General features: G+C 40.5%; 1 long non-coding RNA gene and 2 other non-coding genes across 3 annotated transcripts; 1 reads left to right on the top strand and 2 right to left on the bottom strand.

Annotated features, from left to right (window-relative positions):
* Positions 1-13,870: 13,870 nt before the first annotated feature.
* LOC138912665 (uncharacterized) lies at positions 13,871-15,013 on the bottom strand. Its single transcript, XR_011418227.1, has 3 exons — positions 14,740-15,013; positions 14,437-14,580; positions 13,871-14,088 (listed from the first exon to the last, which is right to left on the bottom strand). It is a non-coding gene; the product is annotated as an uncharacterized lncRNA (long non-coding RNA).
* Positions 15,014-15,555: 542 nt separating this feature from the next.
* Positions 15,556-15,628, bottom strand: TRNAK-CUU (transfer RNA lysine (anticodon CUU)). The gene has a single exon. It is a non-coding gene; the product is annotated as a tRNA-Lys (tRNA).
* A 532-nt stretch (positions 15,629-16,160) lies between these two features.
* TRNAK-CUU (transfer RNA lysine (anticodon CUU)) lies at positions 16,161-16,233 on the top strand. The gene has a single exon. It is a non-coding gene; the product is annotated as a tRNA-Lys (tRNA).
* Positions 16,234-24,933: the final 8,700 nt, after the last annotated feature.

The following is a 24,933-nucleotide window of genomic DNA, read 5'->3' on the forward strand; positions in this document are numbered from 1 at the left end:
CGGAACCTTTGATGCGATGCATCAGCCGGCTGCTGACACACGGCCAAGATGATAAGCCGTCGAGCAGTCGATGAAATGGCGGATTGAACTCCAGCTTTCCTTTTTGGTCTTTCGGATTGCTGCAGGATTCGCACTGATGGGGAAAGAAAAATCGTAAATTTTGTGAAGACGACGACTGCGACAGAGCATTTTATTAGTCATCCTGAAACGAGGACTCCGCAATATATATATTTTGCCTTTTTTTGGCAGGCTTAAGGCTCGTCAATTTGGCCTGATTTGTCAAAATTGATTGCACTAGTCTTAGCGGCAACTTTCTATGCCGAATTGACAGGCCCTGCCATAAAATGAGGAGGTGATGATGATTAAAACCTAATTATACGGCAAAAAGAAAGAATTTTCAATGTGTTTTGAATATTTATGAATTCATTAGCGAACCCAAAAAAAACTTGCCATCCACACCCACAAAAACAGTGAAAAGTTTGCCAAGACAAAAAAAGAAAGCAATACCGAAAAAGAAAAGTGAGGCGAAAAATATTGTCAACAAAATTTTGTTGTTTGGCAAGAAAAAAAGGAAGCGTGTAAAAAATTAAGCGGAAAAGGCAGCAGAAAATATCACGTAATATAAAAACCACTTTGATGAATACGCCGTGTGCATATAAAGCAGCTTTCAGCCCTAAGAGCCGCCCGTCTGTCAGTCGCTTGACAAAAGGGGCGCGAAAGTGTCGCCGTCGTGGGCGTGTGTTCTTTGCTGGGGGCGTGGCACCTGGGGCGAGACTTGGCGACGCCTTTGTGTGGCACTAGATGACGAGACGACGAGTCCCTGCGATTGCCGCACTTGTTGTGCTTGCAGGCAGGATGTTGTTGCGGCTTACGCGGCGTATGCGTAACGCCATTGATTGGCCCAGGATTGAAGTTTGGCGCCAATGAGATAAGGAATTACTTACGTATATGGGTAGTGGAGTTAGGCAGGAATCAAATATGCTTATAATTGTAAGCAAGCGAGGACTTGCGGGGATTAGGACCTTGAGATGTGAGGCCGCATAAGGAGAAAATAAGTTGAAGTTAGGAACAGCAAACACAGTTAATTACCAAGCAAAATGTATATGTTTTTTACAAAAAAAAGAGCTCTTATGCTTTGAATAATCATCATATAAGTTCAGATGAAGGTATGAAATAGGCCAAGAAAATAGTTAACATATTTAATAATTTTTTTTATTTTATAGGAATTTTATCTGCTTGAAAAGCTGTTTATATACAAAGCTGAAAGTGAACTAAATATCAATATAGAAAGATATGTTTGTGTGTACCTTCTAAATATTTGACTATATTTCTTGCAGAAAAGGTAAATTGAAAATGTTAAAATATTCATTTGGCTCTAAAAGTGTAGCCAAACATTTGAAAGTTCAGATCGGCCAAAGAGGTGAGTAAATGGCACAGTAATTTTAGATTTCAAAGCCCACCATAAATAAATAAATGGTTATCATTAGAGAGAGATTTGCTCGCCCGCTATGACCGTAATTTCCATAATGAAATTGCCCCACAAAGTGCTGGGCCGACCCCATACTCACTTTGCTATCCAATAAAACCGAATGAGTTCAGGGCTCAGTTCGGCGTAGTTTGGTGCGATATGCACATCTCGCTAGCCGGAACGCAGCCTCATCAAAAATTCGAAAGCAATCAGCTCAGAAATCACCTCAACGCCATCGCCAACCTCCCCGGAGGCAACACACACTACTTAAAAATTCCACCTGCTCATAAATTGGCGTGGCCGCACCCCCAAAAGAAAACGGATATGCAGTGGGGAAAAAGGACACGACACACGGCTGGGGATAGATGGGCTTGGGGTTGGGGTTGGGGCTTCTGCCCTCTTCGCCATTTCGGGTTTCAGAAATATGGCAAACAATTATGCGCTTGAGTTTTATTACAAATGCCCGGCAGTTAAATAAGCTCCTGGATGGGGCGACATTGCAGGCGATAATAACCACGTTCCACATGCATCCTGGAAACACCCCACGAACACCCCAGCCCTCGGAGTGACAGGGAGCGGAAGTACAGGAAATTTGTACCCTTTTTCTTTGCTGCTTGGCGGCATTATCTTAAAATAAGTAAGCTATATAAGTATGCATATCGGGTGGCAACGGTGGCACTGGAACGGGTGGCGTTTCGTATTACGTCTTGGCCCGGGTGGACATGTGACTCTACATTCGACTTCTCCTTTGCCTTTGGGGCTGTCTGCCCGGTTCTGCCCCTATCCCATCATCCCACATGCGCATATTTCAGCATGATACGACAGCTTGACAACATTAAATTTGCATTGCTCTTGCCGGAGTTTGTTTATGGAAAAAGGAGAGGCGGAGGGCTGGAAAAACGAAGGGGGCGGGTATCAGCAAACATATGGCAGGGTAACCAATACCCCCGCTCGCGTACTTTCTATATACCAATGCAATTTGATGTCTGGCTTTCAGCCCCACGAAACCCATCCTTTGGGCTTGGCTACAATTAAAGTGATTGAAAAATATTTTCCAAGCCATTTTGTGCGCCAAAGAAAAGGCAAACGAGTTTATTTTTTCCATCTGAGTTACCCTGTAAAAGGAGGGATAGTTGGGGATTGTAATGTGTTTGTTTTGGAAGAGGGATAAGTAGACAAGGGCTCAGACTTTAAAACAGAGTGTCTTCAGAATTGAGCTTGCATAACCTTAGATGGATTTGTGGTCAGAACTTGATACTTAATAACAAACGTGGAATAATTTAAATTATTAACCACATTAAAAACTAATTATTTTATTTTTCGGTAGACTTTGAAAATTGTTAATTTATTTTTCATAATAATTTCCTTGAATTGTAGTAACTTACAGGATATTGCTGTATAGACTACTTTTTATACATCCCTATAATATGATTTTTTCTGTTGCCTTTGTGAAATTAACTGCCGAAGTGCAGCCACGCAAACACAACTCAACCGAACTGGCCTGTTCTGTTTTCTGGGTTTCTGTTGAACGGAATGGATCGGATTCAAGGGGGCAGGGGCAGGGGCTCCGGCTCCGATGATTCGCATTGGGGTACTGGGATTGAGATGGCAAATGGGTCTAGAGAAGTTGTTGCATGCATTCAAGCGCAAAGTTGCAGATACAAAATTGGTTAGCGAGTGGTAAAAAGTGATTGGCGGGCACGGACAGGGGCATCCCTCCTCTTTTTGCCAAGCGGCCTTTATGACATAAAGGCCAATTATGTTAAAATGTTGACGGGGGAAGAAAAATACGAGAGTTTGAGCAAAGTTGAGTCGCGTCGCGTCGCGACAATTCCGTTTACTGACAGCTAATAATGCGGCAATAGCTGAAGGGGTCCTTCGGCGATGTACTGCGTATGTCCTGTCGCGATTTCGAATCCGCTTCCCCACAACCTCTCCCCAGTTGCATTGTCAACGCGTTCGCCTGATGTACGACGCTTCCTGTGTCAGTTCCGGCCGTGCACGCGACAACTTTCCTTTCCAACCTCGGTCTATTTCCTCGAACACCCCACTCCCACACCCATTTCCACTATCCATTTCCCGCCCGTCACTAAAAGGCCGGGACGCAAAAAGTTCGCGTCACACTTGAATGCATCGAAGCCCAGCGACAATAACTCAAATGCCAGGGGGTTGGGTGCCCGCTTCCCGGCGACCAGGAGTCCTTGTTCCTGCGTCCTGCAGATGGACCTATCCCTTAGCAAATGACTGTGATTTCCAATTTTTTCTGCCGCATTTGAGCCGAGTTGAGCGAGTCCAGTGATTAATGTTGTGGATGCATTGTGGTAGGAGCAATTAGAGCAATGACAAGCCCTCCAAATATCTCTACAAGCTCTCCTCTAAAAGGGGATCAAAAAATTCGAACAGCTGTGCCGACAGGCGATGGTGTGTCAAATGCGAGTAAATGGTATGTAAAATATGATGGCATGGTTCGGAAAATCAAATTTATTAGGGCTAGATTGTAGGGTATTGCTGTATGGATGAAAAGAATCTTTGTTTTGCAGGACCTAATTAATTAAAATATTTGCCAATTGTTAAAGATGTTATATCAAAGTCATGAAAAAGTAGTTATTTCATAATTTAATTTAAGAATAATTAAAATAGTTTAGCTTTCTTATATTTCTGCTACTAACAAAACCAAAGAAGAAAGGTTTTTTGTTATGTTAAGGTAAACATTTGAATTAGTAAAGCCCTGAGCTTTATGAATTTACCTTGCAATATTATAATAATTTCAATAGTTTGAAATCATTTCTTAATATCATGGAAAATTAATGAAAATTCCAAGTGCTAGGAGACGACTGACATGCGATGCTGCAATTCCCTTCGCCATCGTACACAACTGACACTTTGGAAAAATTAAACTACGCCAATATTCATGCTGCATAGGGCAAAATAGAGCAAAGGAAAAATGAAAACACCGAGCTACCATTGAAAAGCCAGAACCCCAAAAATGCAAAACCCATTTGCGAGGACAACGAAAATAACAACAATGCCAACAACACGACTCGCATTATTCCCTTGGCGTATTTTTGGTGTGTGTATTTTTTAATCAAAAGCCGCAAATTGCCGCAACGCAAAAAATGACAATCAACCACCCCCAGGATGCCAGATACCATATCCCAGATCCCAGTTTCCAGTTCCCCGTTACCCAGAAACGGGAACAGGAACAGGATCTAGAACCGAAGCCAGGACCAAAACTCAGACAAAGTGCCAGGGACCCCGAGTCCCAGACTGCTGTCCAATACATTTAACGCCTGGCCCAACTATGAAAAAAGGAAGAGAAGAGGAGAGAGGGGCACCCAAATACAAAAAATATAAAAAAAAATGACGAAAGAAAAGCGTTGCAAATGGCTCTGTTGCCTTTGACATGCATTTGACATTTGACAGATCGCGCATACTGAGGACGAAGGGGCGTTTCAAATGAAATGACTAAATTATGTGCAAAGTGGTGGAAACTGGAAAACGGGCAAAACTGTAAAATTAAAAATGCGTTTCCCAGGTAGAAGGAAAAATTGTGCAACCACTCGAGCGTCAACATTTAACTGTCATAACTGACAAGCGAAGGGCCGGGGTTTTGCCTTTGGTATTGGGAATAAAATTGCCCCAAAGGGGCGCCAAAGATATTGCCGTGGGGTTGTATCTGGTGCGTCTTCCAATTTCCTTATCTGCCGACCGCCGAATGGCACTTGAGGTCCACGGCTTATGGCAACCCTTTTCTGGAGCAGTTTGATTGACAGACCGCAGCAACCACCAAAGGCTGCCGCATCATCATTCTCGTCCTTCGAATCGTACTCATCATTCCGCCGAACGTCTGTGTTTGAGTTGCATATTTGCTCATTAATAGCGATAAGCGCGTTAAAGTTACCGTTAATGCGAGCCACAGATCTCTAAGCTCCTGGCTCAAGTCCACAGTGGTTTAAGCAGATTGAAACAAACTAGTTAAATAATATTTGACTATCCTAACATGGCCAGTAGTGCAAATACTTTAAATAAATTTGCTTAAATTTTGGAAAAGGCAAATAAAGGATTCATAAAAAAAAGCAATACTTATTAAATTATTTAATGAAAATAGTGTTTAACAAATTTAGCCACTGTTATAAGTGACTTAAAAACTCTATTGCTGAAGGTAATTTAACTTTTATTCAATCAGTTTTCAGTTTGGGATATCTAATCTAACTTGGTACTCTGGTATATTTATAAAATAAATTTATCAAGGTTTTTAAATAATATATTACACTTATTTAATATTTCAAAAAAAGCGATTACCATTTTCGCTTCTATTATTTAATTTATAAAAACTTTTTTGTTGCACTTCCCCTTAACCTCCAACCCACTGTGCACTGTGGCCAGCTTCCACCCCCACTCAACCCTTTGTCAGCACGCACTCCGCACGCAATTCATTAAATTGAAATATTTTACAGATCGATCATTCTGGCCGGCAGAAGTCGAGGTCCTTTGTATGCGGCGTTCCTGCGTTCCCATCCTTTCGCTTTCTCTCAGACAAATATGCAAGCCTTTTAGGCACCAATTATTGTATGTGGCTTCGCAGCTTACCCCTTCCCGATTTGGCGAGCCCGGAACATGGAACCCCCTTTCCCGCATGTCTATTAATCTCTTTTATTGTTGTTCAAAGCGCACGGAACACTTGTGCAAATAGGAAAGACGACTCCAGTTTTTGGGCATGTGCAAAGTCAATGCACAAATATAATGAGAGAGTTGGGGGTCTTAGGGTTCTCTGTTTTCGGTCCTTGGAAGGGGGCAGCGGCAGGCCCAGTTTCCACAGCTCTCAAAAGATGCCGCGCGTGTGTTTTGGACACGCGTGCAACAAAAAAGGGGGTGGCGTCCTCTGGCAAAGGGGTTGTGCGAACTGGGTGAGTGATGAACAGAGTGGGGTTGGCATGTGGAGGTGGGTGGAGGCTTCTCTGGCATGCACATCTTTGCTGATTGCATTCCCCGCTGCTCGGCCTTGCCCACTCACCTTGTTTGTCGCTCAGCATGGGCTCCTGCCTCTGGAACCTGAGGACTCCTCATCCTGCTCCTCATCCTCATCCTATTCCATTACCATGTCCTTTACCACGTGCAGCGGCTACGTGCCGCCGTATTGATGTGGGTTATTGTTATAGTCCATGGACTGTTATTAACGTTGGGCACAAATTGGTTCGAACTTCGAATGCGGTGAAAATGCAAGCGGGATCCGGTTGCAATGGCTGCTGTACAGAGAAAAAAATCATTTTTGATTTGTTTTAAAACATGTAGATAAAGTTGTATCTAGTTGTATCTGGTTGCATTTATTTCTTAGTTTTTGACTAAATAGACCACTTTTTATTAATTTTTTTTAACGTTAAGAATAAGATAGAATAACTTAAATGACAAGTTTTAGCTTAACAAAACCTTAGCTTAAACTAATTTCTTTGAGAAGGCAGCTATTGAGTTAATACTAAAAATTAAAATACTGATAATTATAAAGTTTACAAATATTTTTTCCTGTGCTTCTTAACCGGTTGGGGTTGGTATGTAAGCACCCATATTGTCCTGGTCTGAGAAGTGCATCAAACGCTGGGGGAGGGCTCGAAAAAAAAAAAAAAGATGTGTAAAGTAGTACGCACCAAGGGGTAAAAGTATGGAATCTTACAATCTCTCCCAGGAAGGTGGTTCCAGTCTTGCCGCCTCCCTGAAAAAGATGGATATGTCAGAGGTTCATTTTTAAAGACTCTCACGACTTTGATTTCATCTGGCAAACATCTTAACTGGCACTCCCAACCTGGAGCAGCCTGCGTCTTTAAACATTAATTATGTTTACATAAAAAGAGACTGTGCTTATTATATTATGGTACTCTGCCGGTTTTAACCCGCCCATAGGCAGTGATTCTACGATTTATTTCGAAATACCACATGCCAGGATGGCTAGGATTACACGCCAGTACTTCCTAAAGGCATTTTCCCACAGGCTGCGTTGACATTCGTTAAGTCCCCATATGGAACTTAGGTGAAATATGCTACGCCCTAATTTCAATTTCCATTTTTTACGGGTCTCTCTGCCAGCTCTCTTTGGAAATTTCCAAGTGATTTAGTGCAATTAGTGTAATTAACACAGTGCGTAAGACGAGACAAAGGCGGCATTTGACAATGACAATGAAAAGGAGCCATGTGTCCCGAGATGGGTTCGAAGGATATTCGTAATCCGGCATATGTTGCTGTCTTGGGCAGCAAATGATTCCCTGGAAAAGCAAGTAAGCAGAGAGTTGTTGAAAAAATATAAGCTAGCCTATTTGTTTTCCCACTGAGACTCGTGCGGGAAAATGTTATTAAAGAACCTCCGTTTAAAACCCCTGATGTGCTCTCTTAAATAATTTCATTTTTACATTTTTGCTCGCCAGAAATGTTGGCCTGCCAATGCATAATTGAATCTGCAGGCCAATTACTCATTCGATGGAATCACAACTTCTGGGCTTTTGGCCTTCGTTATTTTCGCATGCAGAGCGAGCTTTCAGCTTCCTGTTCAGCACAAAAGTCAACACTTTAGTGCAATTCTGAGCAATTAACGTTGACAGTAAATATGGAATTTGAGCAGAAATGCCTACGAGGCTGCTGGAGTCGTAGCTACCTGGCACATCCTGCTGCACATGCAGTCAACTTCATTTGCATGAAAGTCGGCATTTCGCCAGCGGTGGGGAAACAGGATGCAGCAGCCTAGTGCTGGAATCGGAACTCCTCCAGTAGAAGTTGTTTTCGAGGCTTCGGGCCGAATTCAAGTCTACCATTTGCCATGCGTGCTTCCATTGGATCGGGGAGATATATAGATACTTTTATGTGCTGGGAAAATGTGAAGGAAGTTGCCCTGTGCGTGCTCGTCAATGACAACTGGAAATTAGTTTAATAGTCCAAATGGATGTCGATGGGCAAAGGCAAACACTCGGAGGCACAGTGTTTGTTGACATAGTTATGGCGTTATTTTTTTCGTACACACACGCGTGTGCCTCAGAACCAAGAAATGTGATACGTTCAACTGTTAAATTAAGTTAATCACACAAGGTAAAAGTCACAAAGACCCTTAATCAAAGTCGATTTCAAAAATATGACAGGAGTGAGTTAAAATTAGCTAAATAAGTTAGAATGAGTATCTTGGCACAAAGAATTTCGGATTTTTTCAAAAACAGTATTATTAACATTGGAATTTAAGCGAACTAAGTTAAGATACAATTATTTTTCAAGAAATCAAAATTTATTTCAGCTTAAGTCTAATTTTGAATTTTTAAGAAAACAAGAAAGGAAGCTACCTTCGGCCAGCCGAAGCTTATATACCCTTGTAGATAAAAGAATACTCACTCGGTGTAGTTCCAGGGATTCCAGATTCAGCGTTTCGATTTATTTCAATTTTGTTTTTAAGTAGTCAAGAATCAAAACGCTTACTTCCTACAAAGTTACAATGAGTTTTCTTATATTTGTTTGAATATGCTCCGACATATGTACTACCTGCAATAGAAAGAAGACCTTCGGGAAAGTTTCATCGCGATAGCTTTAAAACTGAGAGACTAGTTCGCATAGAAACGGACAGACGGACAGACGGACATGGCTAGATAGACTCGGCTATTGGTGCTGATCAAGAATATATATACTTTATGCGGTCGGAAACGTCTCCTTCACTGCGTTGCAAACATCTGACTGAAATTATAATACCCTCTACAAGGGTATAAAAAGATTGCTAGGATCTACTATATAGCTTTGACGGAAATCATAAATCGAATTAAGCATCCAGCAGCTGCCAAATAATTGTCATTCCCCGATTTTGTTTGCACAACTTTCAATCTTTTAAACCGCAGAAAAATCCCAATTGAAAATCCAATTTGATAAATAGAAAGCAATAAATTCAATAATGACAGAGTCGGGACGGGTAAAAATCCAACCGAAAGCCCTAACCAAATATTTCCGCATTTGGGCAAATTTAGAGCGCAAATTAGCAATCTGGCTGGATTTATGAAATATGTGAAAATCGTGACAACAATAACAGCCACACACTCTGGCGAAGCCACTGGCAACATTAACCCTCTTGCAACATTTGCAGCAACCCATCCACCCCCTCTACCGAAAAGAGTATTGAATCGAAAAAAAGAAAACCGAAACAGCTGAGTAACTAAAAATGAAGCCAATATAAAGCAGGGCCGCAATAAAAACTGGGCTTGGTCCGAGTCCGAAAAAGTCATTGCCCGAACAGGGGGAAGTTTGGCTGGTTTCGCAGGGGGTGGTTGGGTGTCATAAGTGCATGAAATGTTTTTGTGCCCCGAACAAAAGCGAAGCGAAAAGTTTAATTTTCTCCGAGGCGATGGGCAAAGTGTGAGTGCCGGGTAACCAAATCCGTTTAGATCGAAAACACCGAGAGCAAACGCAACAGCAGCAACGGACAAAAAAAATATAAAATGTATAATAAATGTAACAAATGACGCACACGGTGGGTCGCCCGAAAATGAATGGCTTTTGGGTGGGTGGGAATGGGTATGGGTACACTTTTTTGGTATGGATGCTGCTCCGGTTTCCCTGGCGAGTGGGCGTTTGCCATTTCAGATTAATGCCCGGCGGCGTCATATGAGAAGCGATCGGCCCCGTGTGTATGCACTTATTTGACTAATGTCTTTAATAAAAAATTACACAAATTGCATAGGAAAGTGAAAAATTGGCAGCAGGGTAATGGCAATGCCTGTAATACTTGCGGCTTACAGAAATTTGGCATTTCTATGGGTGGCGGCTAGCAACCCTTACACGTTTTAATATTTACTAATATTGACAATACTTAAAAATTTCGCCCTGGACCGGGGGTGGAAGTTGAGCCACTGGGCCATGGTAACCAGAAACTTGACATATTTATAGTTGAGGAGGAAATGCCCGGAAATAAAATAAAGCCCAACCTTGACAATTGTAAATGCGAAGGGTGGTGGTGGTGGTTGGTGGGTCGGTGAGTTGCGACGGGATTTACACAATTTTTTCAAGTGCTCGCAAAGCGACCGCCGCCCAAAGGTCCCTTGGTGACTTATTAAGGGTTGCATTTAGCGGGCTTTGTGTCATTTTCATATGCAAATTGGATTAAAAATGAATCGCATTTTACAATCCCGTATCTGTGTCTGTGTTTCGTTCTGTTTCGTGGGCTTTTTTCTGGCCACGCGCTTCCTAAATTAGGCCTTGCCTTATTGGCATAATGCCATAAATAACATTTCCTATTGCCCATTTATTAACTGGGAAATGCCTTTGATGTCGACAATTTTCATGGAGGCGCGATGCGCATTTTGCCCGATGGCAACCCTAAGCCCATCAAGCGATTAGGTTTTCCCAGATGCTGGTAGAGTCTGATTTGATTAGACGTTTTGTTTAAGGTTGCTAAGCTCCCGTCCTGCAATTAACAATGACATTTCCAAAAAAGGGGGGCTAAAGTCAATAGGGAGAAATTCAGAGATCGATTTAAGGAAATAATATGAGGTTATATTTTTATAAAATGAACTTAAAATTATTTTTATACCTGTTACTCGTGCAAAAAAAAATTAACAGTTATATGGACGGGTTTCCGACCCTATAAAGTATATATTCTTGGTCAGGACCACTAGCCGAGTAGATTTAGCTATGTCCGCACCTTACCTACCGAAGTGTAGAAGAAACTTTTCAAATCGGACCATTCATTAAAAAGTTATGAGCAAATAGTGAAATTCAAGCAGTACAAACAGTCGCTTTACTGCATGCTTGTCCCTATCTCTCTCGCATTTCCTTTGGCTGAGTGCCGGGTATCTGATAGTCGAGGTACTCGTCTATAGCGTTCTCTCTTGTTTTATAATCTATCATATATGAGAAAGTATATTTTCATACGTGATTAAAAAGTTTTAAAACAAGAAAGGAAGCTAGCTTCGGCCAGCCGAAGCTTATATACCCTTGCAGATCATTCCTATTAATTAGCAAATCGCAAAAATGTTCAATTTTCTAATATTTCTCATTAATTTTCCGATCGTTCCTATGGCAGCTATATGATATAGTCGTCCGATTTTGATAAAATGAAAATTGAAATTCGGAAATATTTAAAAAGAGTCATGTTTTAAAGTGGAAGAGAATACAATAAAAACCAAAAAAGCTAAAATTTATTTCTGTGTAACTTTCCCATTAATTTTCCGATCGTTCCTATGGCAGCTATATGATATAGTCGTCCGATTTTTTAAATATTTTATTCGAAATTCTGAAATATTTAAAAAATAATATTTCCAAGAGTAGAAGGTTTTATTTCAAAAAACACCGAAGCTAGAATTTTTTTAACGTTTCGTTCCTATGGGAGCTATAAGATATAGTTATCCGATCCGGTTGGTTCCGACTTATATACTACCTGCAATAGAAAGAAGACTTTTGGGAAAGTTTCATCGCGATAGCTTCAAAACTGAGAGACTAGTTTGCGTAGAAACGGACGGACAGACGGACAGACGGACGGACAGACGGACAGACGGACAGACGGACAGACGGACGGACAGACGGACATGGCTAGATCGACTCGTCTAGTGATGCTGATCAAGAATATATATACTTTATGGGGTCGGAAACGTCTCCTTCACTGCGTTGCAAACTTCTGACTGAAATCATAATACCCTCTGCAAGGGTATAAATATTAATTTAAAATATATATATTTTTTGAAATAATGAAGTAATAAATTTTATTTTAAATATAAAAAATTATCACCCCCATGACCTTTAACCACCAACCGTTCCACACTTCACTAACTGTGAATAACAAACCTCTTTCAGTTGCTAACCATGATTAATGCTTCCTGGACGGTGACAGCGATTTCTTGGAACACGGTATCGATCTCGGACATTTATTTCATGTAAATGTCACTGGCAGGCGCTCTGAGGTTCTTGGCCTGCAGCTTGCATTTCCTGCTGGCAAACTGTCCATGTGTCCTGCGCTCATTTGACTGCCGCCTGTCAAAACAGAATGTTAATGTGCGCGGCCCATTAATGGTTTTTCAAAATTATCCTTTTCCCGCATTGTTGGCCAGGGAGATTTATGCCTTCCCATTGTCAGTTATTGTTATTGAGGTTTCGACCTGGGTTTTGGCTCTTGGGGTTGTTTGACTTTCACCTGGCCAGTGAAATGCACAAATTTGTGGGCAGGGCCCTACAACAATGCTAATCTGAATCAGGGAATCAGAAATGCATAGATCTTCAGAGCGGCGTAACTCGACTCTTTTCGGCGATTTGTCAAATGGAAATACGCATATAGCGCATTCAGATTGTAATTCTATATGCCACATAAAACCATGTTTCCACTGTTTCCACCCCTGACCCCGATCTGTGATCCGATGTAGCGCGTGTTTTCAACAGTTTGTTGCAGATTTTGTGCATTTATCATGAGTGTGTGGTTCTCCAACCCTCTGACCTTTGGGAATTTGGAACTGGAACGCGTGCCCAGGCATGTGGCTTGGGTTTTAGTATTAAATTGTTTTGCGGTTGTGCTGATAATCAGACAATCGTACAATATATTTTATTGGAGTGGCTTTGGTCTGGTCGCTCGAGGGGCGTTTTTCTATTTACTGCTTATGTATAATTTAAATGAAATATCTCTGCCAATTGCTGGCATTAATCAGACAAGAGTAAGTCGAAGTCAAGAGGTGAGGCAAATTACATTCGTTTAGCCCAGAGATTCTCCATTTTCCGTCCCTGTGAAAACCAGACTTAATCAGAGCTTCGCCAGGCAGAGTTTCCTATCGTTTCCCTTTCCATTTACCCCATCATTCTATTTCACTTTGGGCCAGATCAAACTTTCCCCGCTCCGAAAAACCGAAAATGACTGCACATTTGTTTTCCCACAGAGAGTCTCTTCGTCCACCTCAACCGTTATTGATCACATTTTTTGTGTCCAAAAATACATATTTTCGAAACCTTTTGGCCACTCATAAAATGCAAACAGAGTCCTGTCGGGGCAATGATAAATTTGGAGCTTCCGCTTTGGGTAACTAAGACATCGGCAGGCAAATGAAGAGTCAGTTGGTCGGAGAATAAGAGAAATGGCTGCAATGCATACGTCATTTAACCCCTTTGCGCCATATTTTTCATAAGCTGCTCCACTTTGGGTGATTTCTATTTTTTGGGCCAGACAGAGTCTGGATGGCAAAGGGATGCGTATCGTTCGGGTCCTGGCGCTGTCCTGCCGACGATAAAATATGTGAGGGGGCGTCTGGGCCCGCACACATATATAGAGACATTTATTGATAGATAGCAAACGCATCGCTTGAACCCTTTTACATTTGATGAACGTATCGAATTCCCCACATATTGCCAAAAGCGGCAAATTTATGGCTGTTTGATTTATTTTAACTTTTAACACGCCCAAACAAAATGCTGCCAAAGAGGCGTGCCGAATCCGGCTGGCCAATATCGCCAATGGATTTGAAAGGGGAAAATGGAGTTTCCGAGTCTGTGAGTTCCTGATTCATTCATTCATACGGGGTGGTTCCCCTTGACCTTTGCTCTAAGCGCCACAAATCTTTTAATAACTTCAGGGGTGCTTGATTCGAAGAACTTGGATATGGAAGCCATTATTGAAATACGCGCTTGTTGCGGATCTAAAATGGGAATTATAAACTCTTTTTATTAAATGACTCAATATACTTTATGTGTTATGGGGAGGATTTTTATTATTTCTTTAATAGTAACAATGTTACTATGTATGTTACTATGAAGTATTTAGATTTTATAAAATTTATAAATCATTAAATAAAAACATTATATTTCTTACTAAAAACATTTTTTATCTCCTTACATTGAACATTGAAGATATCTTATAAGGATATGAAAAGGTTTTACAGGAGTATTAAATTCCTTCACTTCGTTTACAGTCGATTCGCGGATTTGAACGGCATACAGGGCTCATCAGCGTTATTAAACTCTGCACTCCTTCACCTTCCGCCTACCTCAATTTGCGGAATCCGGTCCAATCACAACTCCACACCATTTGCGTATTACGCTTCATTATGCAGATTTCTTGCCGCCGGTTGAGTTTCGTCAAGTTCTTTATCCCCTCTCCGCTTATTTGTTATTGTTGCATGGCTTGCGGGCTTGAAAAAATATTTTTATTTAATTTATTTATGAATGAAGCGAGGGGCGGCGCGATGTGGATGTCCTGGGTGGTTGGGTTGGTTGGTTGGTAGGCCTGGCAATAAAGGCGTTGCCACACACTCCCCGAAACCCATTACCATTTCGCTCGTGGTGCCTACCGCATTGTCACATAGATAAGCCGCGTCTGGCTTAACTCATAAAAAAGTGCCGGCAAAAGGATAATAAACCAGCAAGACCCGAGGAGAGAACGCGTGCGGATTTAAATTTCACAAAAATAAACAGCAAATAGTCATAAACGAGGGAAGCTGAAGCTGCAGTCCAAAGTTGAGCCCGAGGTTGAGACGTAGATTTCATGGCCATGGTGGGAAAATATTCTTATGCCACACAATCCATTTTAAAACGTTTTCATTTCTAGTTTTGCCTCAATAATGACAATAATCAAAACTTCTCAGACCCGGAGTACCCGTTTCTGCTTTTGTTATTTGCCGCCCCACAGGCCGGGACTGAGAAATGAATTTAAAATCAATTTGCGGTCAGCACACAAAAGCAGCCATGAGGTAAGCCGCAAAGACAACAATTAAGCGTAACAAATGATTATGAATAACCATTTTTCTACGCACGGTATGCTACGTTCTTCTGTGAGAAACGGAACCAAAATGTAATGATATTTCTGACAGGGCTTGGCCGCCGAGATGTGCTGATGAATGAAACTGAGGAATTCCAAAAATACTACAGCTTTGTAAGTGACTAGACAAAATGTCTGGCCAAAGAAAGGTAAAATATTAGTAAGTTTTGCTGAGCGCTTTATGGCACTTTCAAAAGTATTTTTTATCAAAATGTCACAAAAGAATAATTACAATGGATACTTGAATAATATGAGAAATGCTCAAGCTTAACTAGTTTAGTTTAAACTTTTAATACTGCGTACCAATAAAAATGTGTTAAAAAAAATTGAGAAAAACAAAAAAGTGCTTCGCCCAACGTGGGGCTCGAACCCACGACCCTGAGATTAAGAGTCTCATGCTCTACCGACTGAGCTAGCCGGGCAATGCGTGTAGGGAAGCAAATCACGGGAAAGAGCGCAATGCCTCATCTGTAGGGAGGATTTCTCTTTGCTGGGCAAGAGATTCTTTTTATACCCTCTTTGAAAATTATTTTTAGAACGAGTTTTGGCTCATGCGTCATCATACCATTTGAATTTCCACGTGTTTATCTTGCAATTTTTAGATTTTTGTTACGCTTGGTAACAAAATAGATTACATTTTTGTATCCTACATTTATTTGCTTGTATATACAGACACATTTAAAATGTATAATTAACGATGTATAATTACTAGAAACTATTATGTCATTAAACCCGCATTTAATTTTTTTTATTTTATTTTACTTAAGTTCAGCATTTAGATATATAGTTCCACTGCATTTTTATAAAGGGCGAGGCTTTTGTTGCACAGTGGTTGCATTTAAAGATAGTAGCGGCTAAATATGGAATCTTTTTGTTGTCAAGCGATTCAAACAAAACCATCCCTACAGCGGAGGCTCTGCGGTCTTGTGCGCCATTTGCGGCAGACCATTATGTGCCCGGCTAGCTCAGTCGGTAGAGCATGAGACTCTTAATCTCAGGGTCGTGGGTTCGAGCCCCACGTTGGGCGAAACACTTTTTTGTTTTTTTTTATTTTTTCTTTTCATTACCAAAATTAAAAAGTCTTCCTATTTAAATAAAATTGCGTGTCGCCCACAAAATTTATTATTTAAAGATTATTAAAAATTGTATTAAATTAATTTGGCTGACAAATATTTGTCCCGAGCTTGCTAGTGAAAGTCATTGTATAGCTAACACAATAAACGCGCATGCATAATTGTACAGCCATTGAAATGCGTATGAAAAATTCAAAGAGTGCCCCATAAAATGGAGGACCCTTTCGCATCTGGCGCTTTTTAACCAGCCGCAGGACAATTTATAAATTTAACAAAAAACTTCACACAAAGCGGTCTGAAAAGCAAATAGAGGAGCCCCACTCATTCGCTCTCCCTTTCATTTTTTTGGTGCCATGGAATATTTTCAGCTTGCAGTAAAAATTAGAGTGGGATAAACAAATACATTTATTACATGCGAATACAGCAACAAATCCCAGCCAGCTTTTATTGTGCGTGCCACGCCCCCTCGACCAGGAAAAAGGGGCGGGGCTGGGGTGAACAAACAGAATCGCCAGAGGCGGCGGGCATGCACGTGACTTTAAAGCTCATGGGATTACATTGAACGCAGTTTTGTGTGGGATTTTCACATGCAAAAGCTTAGGAAATTAATGCGCAGAAGGAAATGCATTTAAATTATGTGGGTGACTGCTTTTGCGGTGGTAGGAGTGGGCGGAGCTCTTCGCCGAGGTGTCCGCCGTGATGGAGGGACAACAGACAGCCGCCAACCGAAAACCCCGACCGCCACCCGCCCGCATTAATTTATAATTTCGCCAGGGGGGTCTACCCATTTTACCCATTTTTAATGGCAATGGCAGTGGCGGCGGCTTACAAATGAATACAAATTGCAGTTTGAACTTTGCGTTTTACAATTTTGTAATTAACGGCACAACATTTTGCATCATAATTCCCGGGAAGCGAAAGTATTTCGGAATTTAATTAAGTTGCATTGGCCACGCAGATTTATCCGCAGCAGGGATGCCGTCCCAGTCCCGAGTTCCGTGTCCTTCCAACCCTTTGGCCGCTATTTTCTTGAGCAAAAGTTTTTTAATACCCCCGACAGAGGACGTTCAGGAACACATAAATTTTCTCGGCTCGGGCAAATAAACATTATGCAGCAGTTTTTACACGTTATTGAAAAGAACACGGTCTCACAGGGTCATGTACTGTTTTGCAAAGGTCAAACGTTGAAAATCTATCCAGATTACATGATTTGCTGTTCGGCAACGTTTTCAGATTTTAAACCCTGCTGATGAGTACACAGAAAATATTTAATTGTTAAACTGATCTTAGGAAATCAAATTCTAAACAGCAGACTTCTTGCTCAAAAATAACAGACATTGGAAAATATTTTTAACTAATTTATTTATGTACAAAACAAAGGTCCGACATATCATTATTTTAATGTTGGCTCTTAAAGATAATTTTTTTTGAAAAGTAAATTTTAATTTTAAATCGATGTACCAATATTTCTCTTTGTGTTTTTATCAGGACAACCCTTTCGTAGTCGCAATACTGATTTGGCTCACCTTCTGCTGACGTATGACATTGCAGCATCAATTGCTCATGAGCACACGTAATGAAATCGCTGGGAGATTGGGCCGATGGGTGAATGGGTAAGTGGAGCTGGGCGTCGGGGAAGGGAGCGAAATTTCTCGGCCGAGGTTGAGGGCTGTGCCGTTGTTGCCCTTGGTCATTAACAGCGTTAAGCCCAGGACCAGACCGCGCCGGAAGGATGTCGTGGCTGAGTGACGTGTGTGTTTGCACCAACCATTCAGCCCACACACCCACCCATCCATCCGTTTATTCAACCCAACTCCAGCCCAGAAACCCTACCTCCTTTCGTGTCCATGAGCGTTGTCATTAGCGCTGCTCGTGCGCCGTTATCCCTTTTTAATAAGGTTTACTCAGCATTTTTTGCCGCTTTTGCTTCGTTTTTCATTGTTTGTTTGCCAGCCTCTCGCACCCCGCTTTCATTGCAGATATGTTGTGTTTATTATGCGAGATTTGCGAGAAATTGAACTGGCTGCGACCCTGGGCTCGAGCATCAATCAACGGTAAGATTAATAATGGTGAGGCTCAGGAGGAAACTCTGTGGCTAATTGTTATTTACTGTAACTTATTGGGAGATTACATTTTAAACATGTCAAATTTGCAAAAAATGTTGGTGTTAGGTACAAATTTTAACCAAAATCCAAATAATAGTAACGAACAGTTTTTATACAGTAAAAAAATTTCTGAAAGAAACAGAGGTGATTGACTCCTTCTAATGATCGTGAAATAACTCCATTACTATTTCTGTGCAGATAAATCAAGGGTGTGATGAGCGTTCCGATGAAAAAAATCCATATTTGGCTCGAACGAGTTCATTTGATTCACACTCACGCTCTCCTCGGGCAGACACCTTATAATTCTCGGCTGTGCTCGATGGCTTTATTTCAGCTTCAGCCTTTTACGGATAGCTTCCTAGTGTGCAGAGTGTCATGGCAGTGAGCCACCATGAGCCATTATCCATTATCTAACCAAATATGTAATGCACTCGCGAATGCAATCACCAATCACCACCCTCTCTCCATCCATCGTCAATCGGCTAATCTGCCTACGTGCCTTGCACACCACATCGCAATGCCGCTTAATACCCGCAGTAAAAAAGATTTAATAGTGGTGCAAAAACCTTGAGCGTGCACTCGAAATTAAATTGTTATCAAATCGATCAAAGCCACAGCATCATTATCTCTGCATTAGCTGCAGAAGCAAAAAAGTCCAGAGAACAAAGACGGGCAAAATATATAAAAAAAAAAGGCTGACGAGAGGAAAACCCGCTTGATAAGCGATTTAAAATGCAACGAACCAGCTGGAAAATGAGGGGTTTCGGTGGGGTTTGGTTGGATGGAAAGGGGTTTTTCTGCAGTTGACCCTGCCTCCCACTCCCCGCCATTTCCGAGGGCCGAGTGTTGAGTGGGTTCCGTGTCCGGCGCCTGGACGCAGCAATAACTTCTAATTAATACACGAAGAGCATAACGAAAGCTAATTATGAAACTAATGAGCTTGTTGGCAATGCAACAGCGTCAGCAACAAGAACAAGAAGCACGAAACAGGCAGCAGCCGTTCAACTTGGCCAACTTGAAAGGGCTGCCAGGAGGGGAGGGTGGGGTAAGAGGCGTGGCAGGAGGGGCCGCGGCAGTGCTTTAAGTGTTAACGACGGTGTGCTCAACATACCGAGCGCCGCTCCAGGTGCGAAATACCACAAAAGAGTGAACGCGAACGATTCAACGCGGTCACCCATACTGCAAAAAAATACACTCACAAGGTGCACAGAGAGAAATTTCAGGATGTGCACTTTAAACAATTTAAAACTATTAGTTTCTAATCGGAAAGTTATTATTTTAATTTATTTTAAACTAAAGTATTGTTTCTTCCAATTTTATTATTAAAATCATTTTTATGAGTTTAATTTGAGCTATATTATGATGATTTCATTTAATTTCTTGACAATGTTTTAAATAGGATCTCTTTAAACCAATCGAAGGACCAATTAATTTTTGTCTGTGCAGTAGCTTGTACGCAGATATTTCATTTCAATTTCCTTTTTGGTTAGCGCGTCTTTTTAGCATACTTGATTATGGTCTTTGGCCGGCAGAAAGAAAGAAAGAAGGGGGCTGGTCCCTGGTCGTCGCCGGCCATCAGTCACTTATGCTCACGGCCCGTCACTCAAGCCGGCTAGCACACACACACACTCCCAGAGTTGGTCCACACCTACCTCCACTAAATAACAGAGCGGGACGTGAGTTCCGTGGTCAAATTGGGGACGAGGGGGCCAAGACCAAGCCCACGACCACGAAGACGATGACTTCGTTCCACGGACTCAGACTAGCCCCGGTCGATTCGTCCGGTGAGCCGCCGCTACTGTCATTATCTTGTTAACTTGTTGTTACGTCAGCCGGCCTGCGAGCTTACATGTAAGCAGCCGCAGTTCGGGAGGACAGTAGCGATCCATCGGATGGAAACTTGGAGAATAATTCTGCTAAAAGTTGATAAAATATATGTATGGTACTCAAATAACTTGATGGATTGGAAAATATATATGTCTAATAGGATTTTTCTTTAAGGATATATGATAAAATGTAAAAAATCGAGAAGTTTTTTTTATCACACTTTAAATTTTTATTATTAAATTAATCCTATATTGATTCTTATTATATTACTAAAATTTTTTTTTAAAAGCTTGTTATAGAATTTTCAACGAATATTTGATTTTTTACACATCTTTTAATAATAATAAGGGGAAAAAGGCCAACAATAAAGCACCCAGACCTCGAGCCAGCCATAACCAATTGTTTGAAAAATATAATATTATATTGTGAAGAGTTTTTGTGTAATATATTTCCACTTTGAGATTTAAAAATTATTATTTTATCAAAGTAATGATTTAAGTTCCGCTAAAAATGAATTTGTATTTCAATGGTAGGAATATTTTTTCTTGGTTTTCTTATCCAACTGACCGCGACTGTCGAATGCCCTGGACCCACATTAGTGTTCACTTACAGCGTCATCGTGTGTATCTCGCTTAAATTCGTCTGGCCATTCCCGTACTCTGGCTCGAACGTGTACCCATTCCCAGTCCAATTCCCATTGCCCATGCCCCTGCCCGTGCCCTTTCCCCTTTTTTGCCCCCGCCGCCCCCCATGGCCAATGTGTAATAATAATATACACACAGGTGTCCCGGGCACTTTCGGCCAGGGGGCTATGCCAGCTTCGTACCTCATCAATAAGCTCCGGGGATGAAGATGCGCGGGGCATTGGCGCTGCATGTAGCACATGTACACCCAAAAAATTATTTTTTCTTAAATGTAGAAAAATAAAAATTTTCTGGGCTTAAAAAAAGTATTCTATAAAGAGGAAAAATTTTCTAATCTTCAGAAAAATTTTCTAATCTTCAAAAAAATTCTGAATTGAACGAGTTTTTTTAGGAAACATTTTCTGAAATACAGAAAAATCAATTTTTTTCTAAATTATAAGGTTTATTTTTCTAATCTTCCTTTCTTTTTTTGAGGGTTAAAATCGCCATTGATTTTAGAAAAAAAAGACTGAACTTTTCTAAAACTAAAAAAAAATTGCCATCAAAATTATAAATATTTCTACATAATAGAAATATTGTTTTTCTAATAACAGAAAATTTTTTTGAAAATTTTCCTAACATTTAGAAAAAAATGTGTGATATTAAGAAATATTTTTCTAGAAAATAAAAAATTTAACCGTATTTGATCTATTTCCCTTCTTATACACTTTTTAGAAAAGTTTTTTTAGCCTAAGAAAAAATCGCTATTAATCGAAGAAAATTTCCGGGATTGGTAGCCTAGGGGTGTAACGCGTGCGTGCGTGCATATGTTATTCAAGCTTGCGGCTGCAAGAGTGAGTTCAAACCCACGTCGAGACGAAAAACTCGTGGTGTCTTTTTGTTTTTTTTTAACACTAATAGTTACATATTAATAAAAAAAATGTATTGCATTTTTTTAGCTCATGAATAGTTATATTTTGATAAAAATGATGTTTAAGTTTTTCAAATTTGAAACATTCAATTACTGTTACTATTGAACCATAATAAATATATAAATATTAATATTAATCAATAAATATTTAAAAGTAAAATTAAATGATCAACTAAAAGGAATAACCAGAAGAAAGCCAGATCAATTTGAGTAAAAATAGGAGAACAAAATGTGAATAGACTTTGTACAGCGCCTCACGTGATGCTTCCGTGGCGTAGCTAGTAGAGTGCTTGACTGCAAACTGTGAGGCGCGAGCGGTTAGCGGTTCGAATCCCGCGTGCGGCGACCAAGATGTTTTTCTCAAAATAGTAAGTTATTGGGTTTTAATTTGTAACACTCATTTCAGTTATTATTACAGTTCCAATTTGAAACCGCCCAAGTGCTCAATTAAAGGAAATTCATATAAGGTGTCAAACAAGAACGAAAAAAAAGAGCAACACAAAAGGCCGTGGCGTCACAGAAACAACCGGGTATAATTCCGAAGCCCGAAAATAGATTTTTGTATTTTCTAAATTTGAGAATTTTTTTTTGTTATTTAAAAAATATTTGTCCATATTTAAAAAAAAACGTATTTCTATTTTTTAGAAAACCTTTATTTCTAAATTCTAAGAAATAATAATTTTACTTTCTAACAAAATATTTCTAAATTGCAGTATATTTTTTTTGATTTTTAGAAAAAACGTCTTTGATTTTAAAAACCTACTTTCTTTAATTTAGACAAAATCGCCAGTAAAGCAAATTCATAGGCGATTTTCTAAAACCAAGGGCGATTTCAGTCGATTTTTTTTTGGGTGTAGCGGCGATTACGCGTAATAATCATCATAATCAAAAGTCGCAACACGAAATGAGTTTCGACTTGTTGTTGCCGCGGAGGATAACCAGTTAGGGATTGAGCAGACTCCAGTGGCGGCGGACCATCGCGCTCCACATAGAATTGATTAATATTGGCCCTGGCCATCGGAAATTCGCCGGCGATTTGGCTGACTTCATCGTCCTCTGATTACAACACGACATTCGCCCGGAGCTGGATGTACAGCCTTAACACTCATAGGACCCATCGACCGACCGACCGCTCCTGACCCATCAAACTAATTTGGCGGCATCAATCTGCGGCTCAATGGGAATAACATTGGCGCAGGCTCAGAAACGGATTAGGTTCTGGCCAGCGATAATTAACATTAGGCCGGCATGGTAAAAACTTTCTTCATCATATGCGGAAATTATTTCAGTATGCTGTAATGCTGTGTAATTAAGGGGTTAAACATTGGCACAGTTGGGGTGGAAAGGCTGAATTATAGGGCGGTATTAAAGGAATATATCATGAAGTATATTAGGAATTCAGATATTATTTTCGTCTATCAGTAATAAACATTGCGAATTTTTTTTAGAAAATTTGTGATTTAGAGATTTTAAACACAAATTCAAATGCCAAAAAAAATTAAATGTATTAATTAAATTAAATCGTAGTAACTTATAAAATTGTGTCTATTTTTTTTATAGATTTATATCATTTCTAAGCGAATCATACAATTCTTTTAATAATATCCTTATTCTCGGTTACTTGGTGTTTTACTTACAGGGTTCTTTATCTTTTTCGTTTTTTGATCTACTCATTTTCAGTCACTTTTATGGGGCTGAGACACTTGGTAACCCAGCATGTACCACCGCAATCTTAGCTGTTCCGGCCACAAGATCAGACACTATACACAAGAAAATGTTTGGCTAAAAGAACCATTTCTGTTCGAGCTTTACTGGGTATGCAGTCAGCTTCGTGTTGCGCCGCAACTCTATAAACACAAAAAATAATAATTAACTGACCATCAAATCAACAGCACGTATTCCCTACGTGAGCATAATTTCGCTCCCTGCTCACCTTGATTGCAGATTTCGATATGTTCGTCCCTGGGCTACGTGCGAAAACGATAACTAAAAGTTGACCCGTCTGAAACTAATGCCAAAGTCAAACGGGGGATCGGCATTGGGATTGGGGTAAATGGGATTCTGGAGACATTGGCCTAAGTGCGTTGTTCCCCGCACCCGTCGCATAATTAATTCGGCGAAATGCAAGCCGCAGACAAGCGGACAGGACAACGCTGTCATTGCACTATGGCCCTGGACATTTGCATTTGATTTACGCCCGGGCGATCTGATCCCTCAGAGCCCTGAGGCTCTCTCTCGGCAAAGTCAGGCCATAAAACTTGGCTCAAGTGCAAATGCGCTCAAATCTGCACTTAGACAACCCTCCTCAGTGAGCGTGAGTGTGAGGGTGTATTACTATAATTAAATTGAAAATTACTGCCAAGCAATTGCAATTGTCCATCCGAGTGGACCGGGCCTGCAACGTTAATAATAGGTTTGTGTGTGGCCCTAATCATTGTCTGTGCATCTGTCTATGTCTCCGTCGCCGTCTCCTTGTTGCCCTGGCAAAATGTTTCGGGGGTTGGCCGAGCCACGCATAAGTTATAAATTATGCATCTATGCATAATTTACAGCCCGTAAGGTCAGACAGTTGCATTTGCCAGCTCACTGCCAGCCCCCAAGGTTTTCAGACTCCCGGAATTGCGTAACTGGCCAGAAAACATTTCACGAAGGGTATTGTTGGTTTTTGCCCGGCGGTCAAGGTGTTCGGGACATTATATTGGGGTGGTGTTTTTCAGCAAAAAACATTTCAAAGATTGGTTGCTGAAATCACAGTTAGTTTTACATTTGATTCATCTCTCTAGGTCATTAAAGTTAAAGCATATAAAAAAATTTTATAACCATTATCAGGAATGATTTATATAACTTTTATTTTTTAGGATCCTACCTGATTTTATCAAAATAAAACTGATGAGAAAAATAAGATTTTTTAAAAATTATTCAGCTTTCCTTTAACTAATTTTTGATACCTGTAAGTATGCTTATAACTAATTTTAGTTTATTTGAATTAGTTCCGAGTTATATTGCGAATATCATAATTGTATAGAAATTACTTTTTGACGAGGCTCTTTTAAAGCCCTTCTTTATGGTCAGATTATTTAACTTAATAGATGGCCCAACTTAGCCTGTTATCGCAAACTATTCCCAGATACATTTGTCTAACTTTTTGCACCGTACTCTCGGAAGGCA

The sequence above is a fragment of the Drosophila takahashii genome, chromosome 2R (genome assembly GCF_030179915.1).
Source record: "Drosophila takahashii strain IR98-3 E-12201 chromosome 2R, DtakHiC1v2, whole genome shotgun sequence".
In the NCBI taxonomy this organism is placed as follows: domain Eukaryota; kingdom Metazoa; phylum Arthropoda; class Insecta; order Diptera; family Drosophilidae; genus Drosophila; species Drosophila takahashii.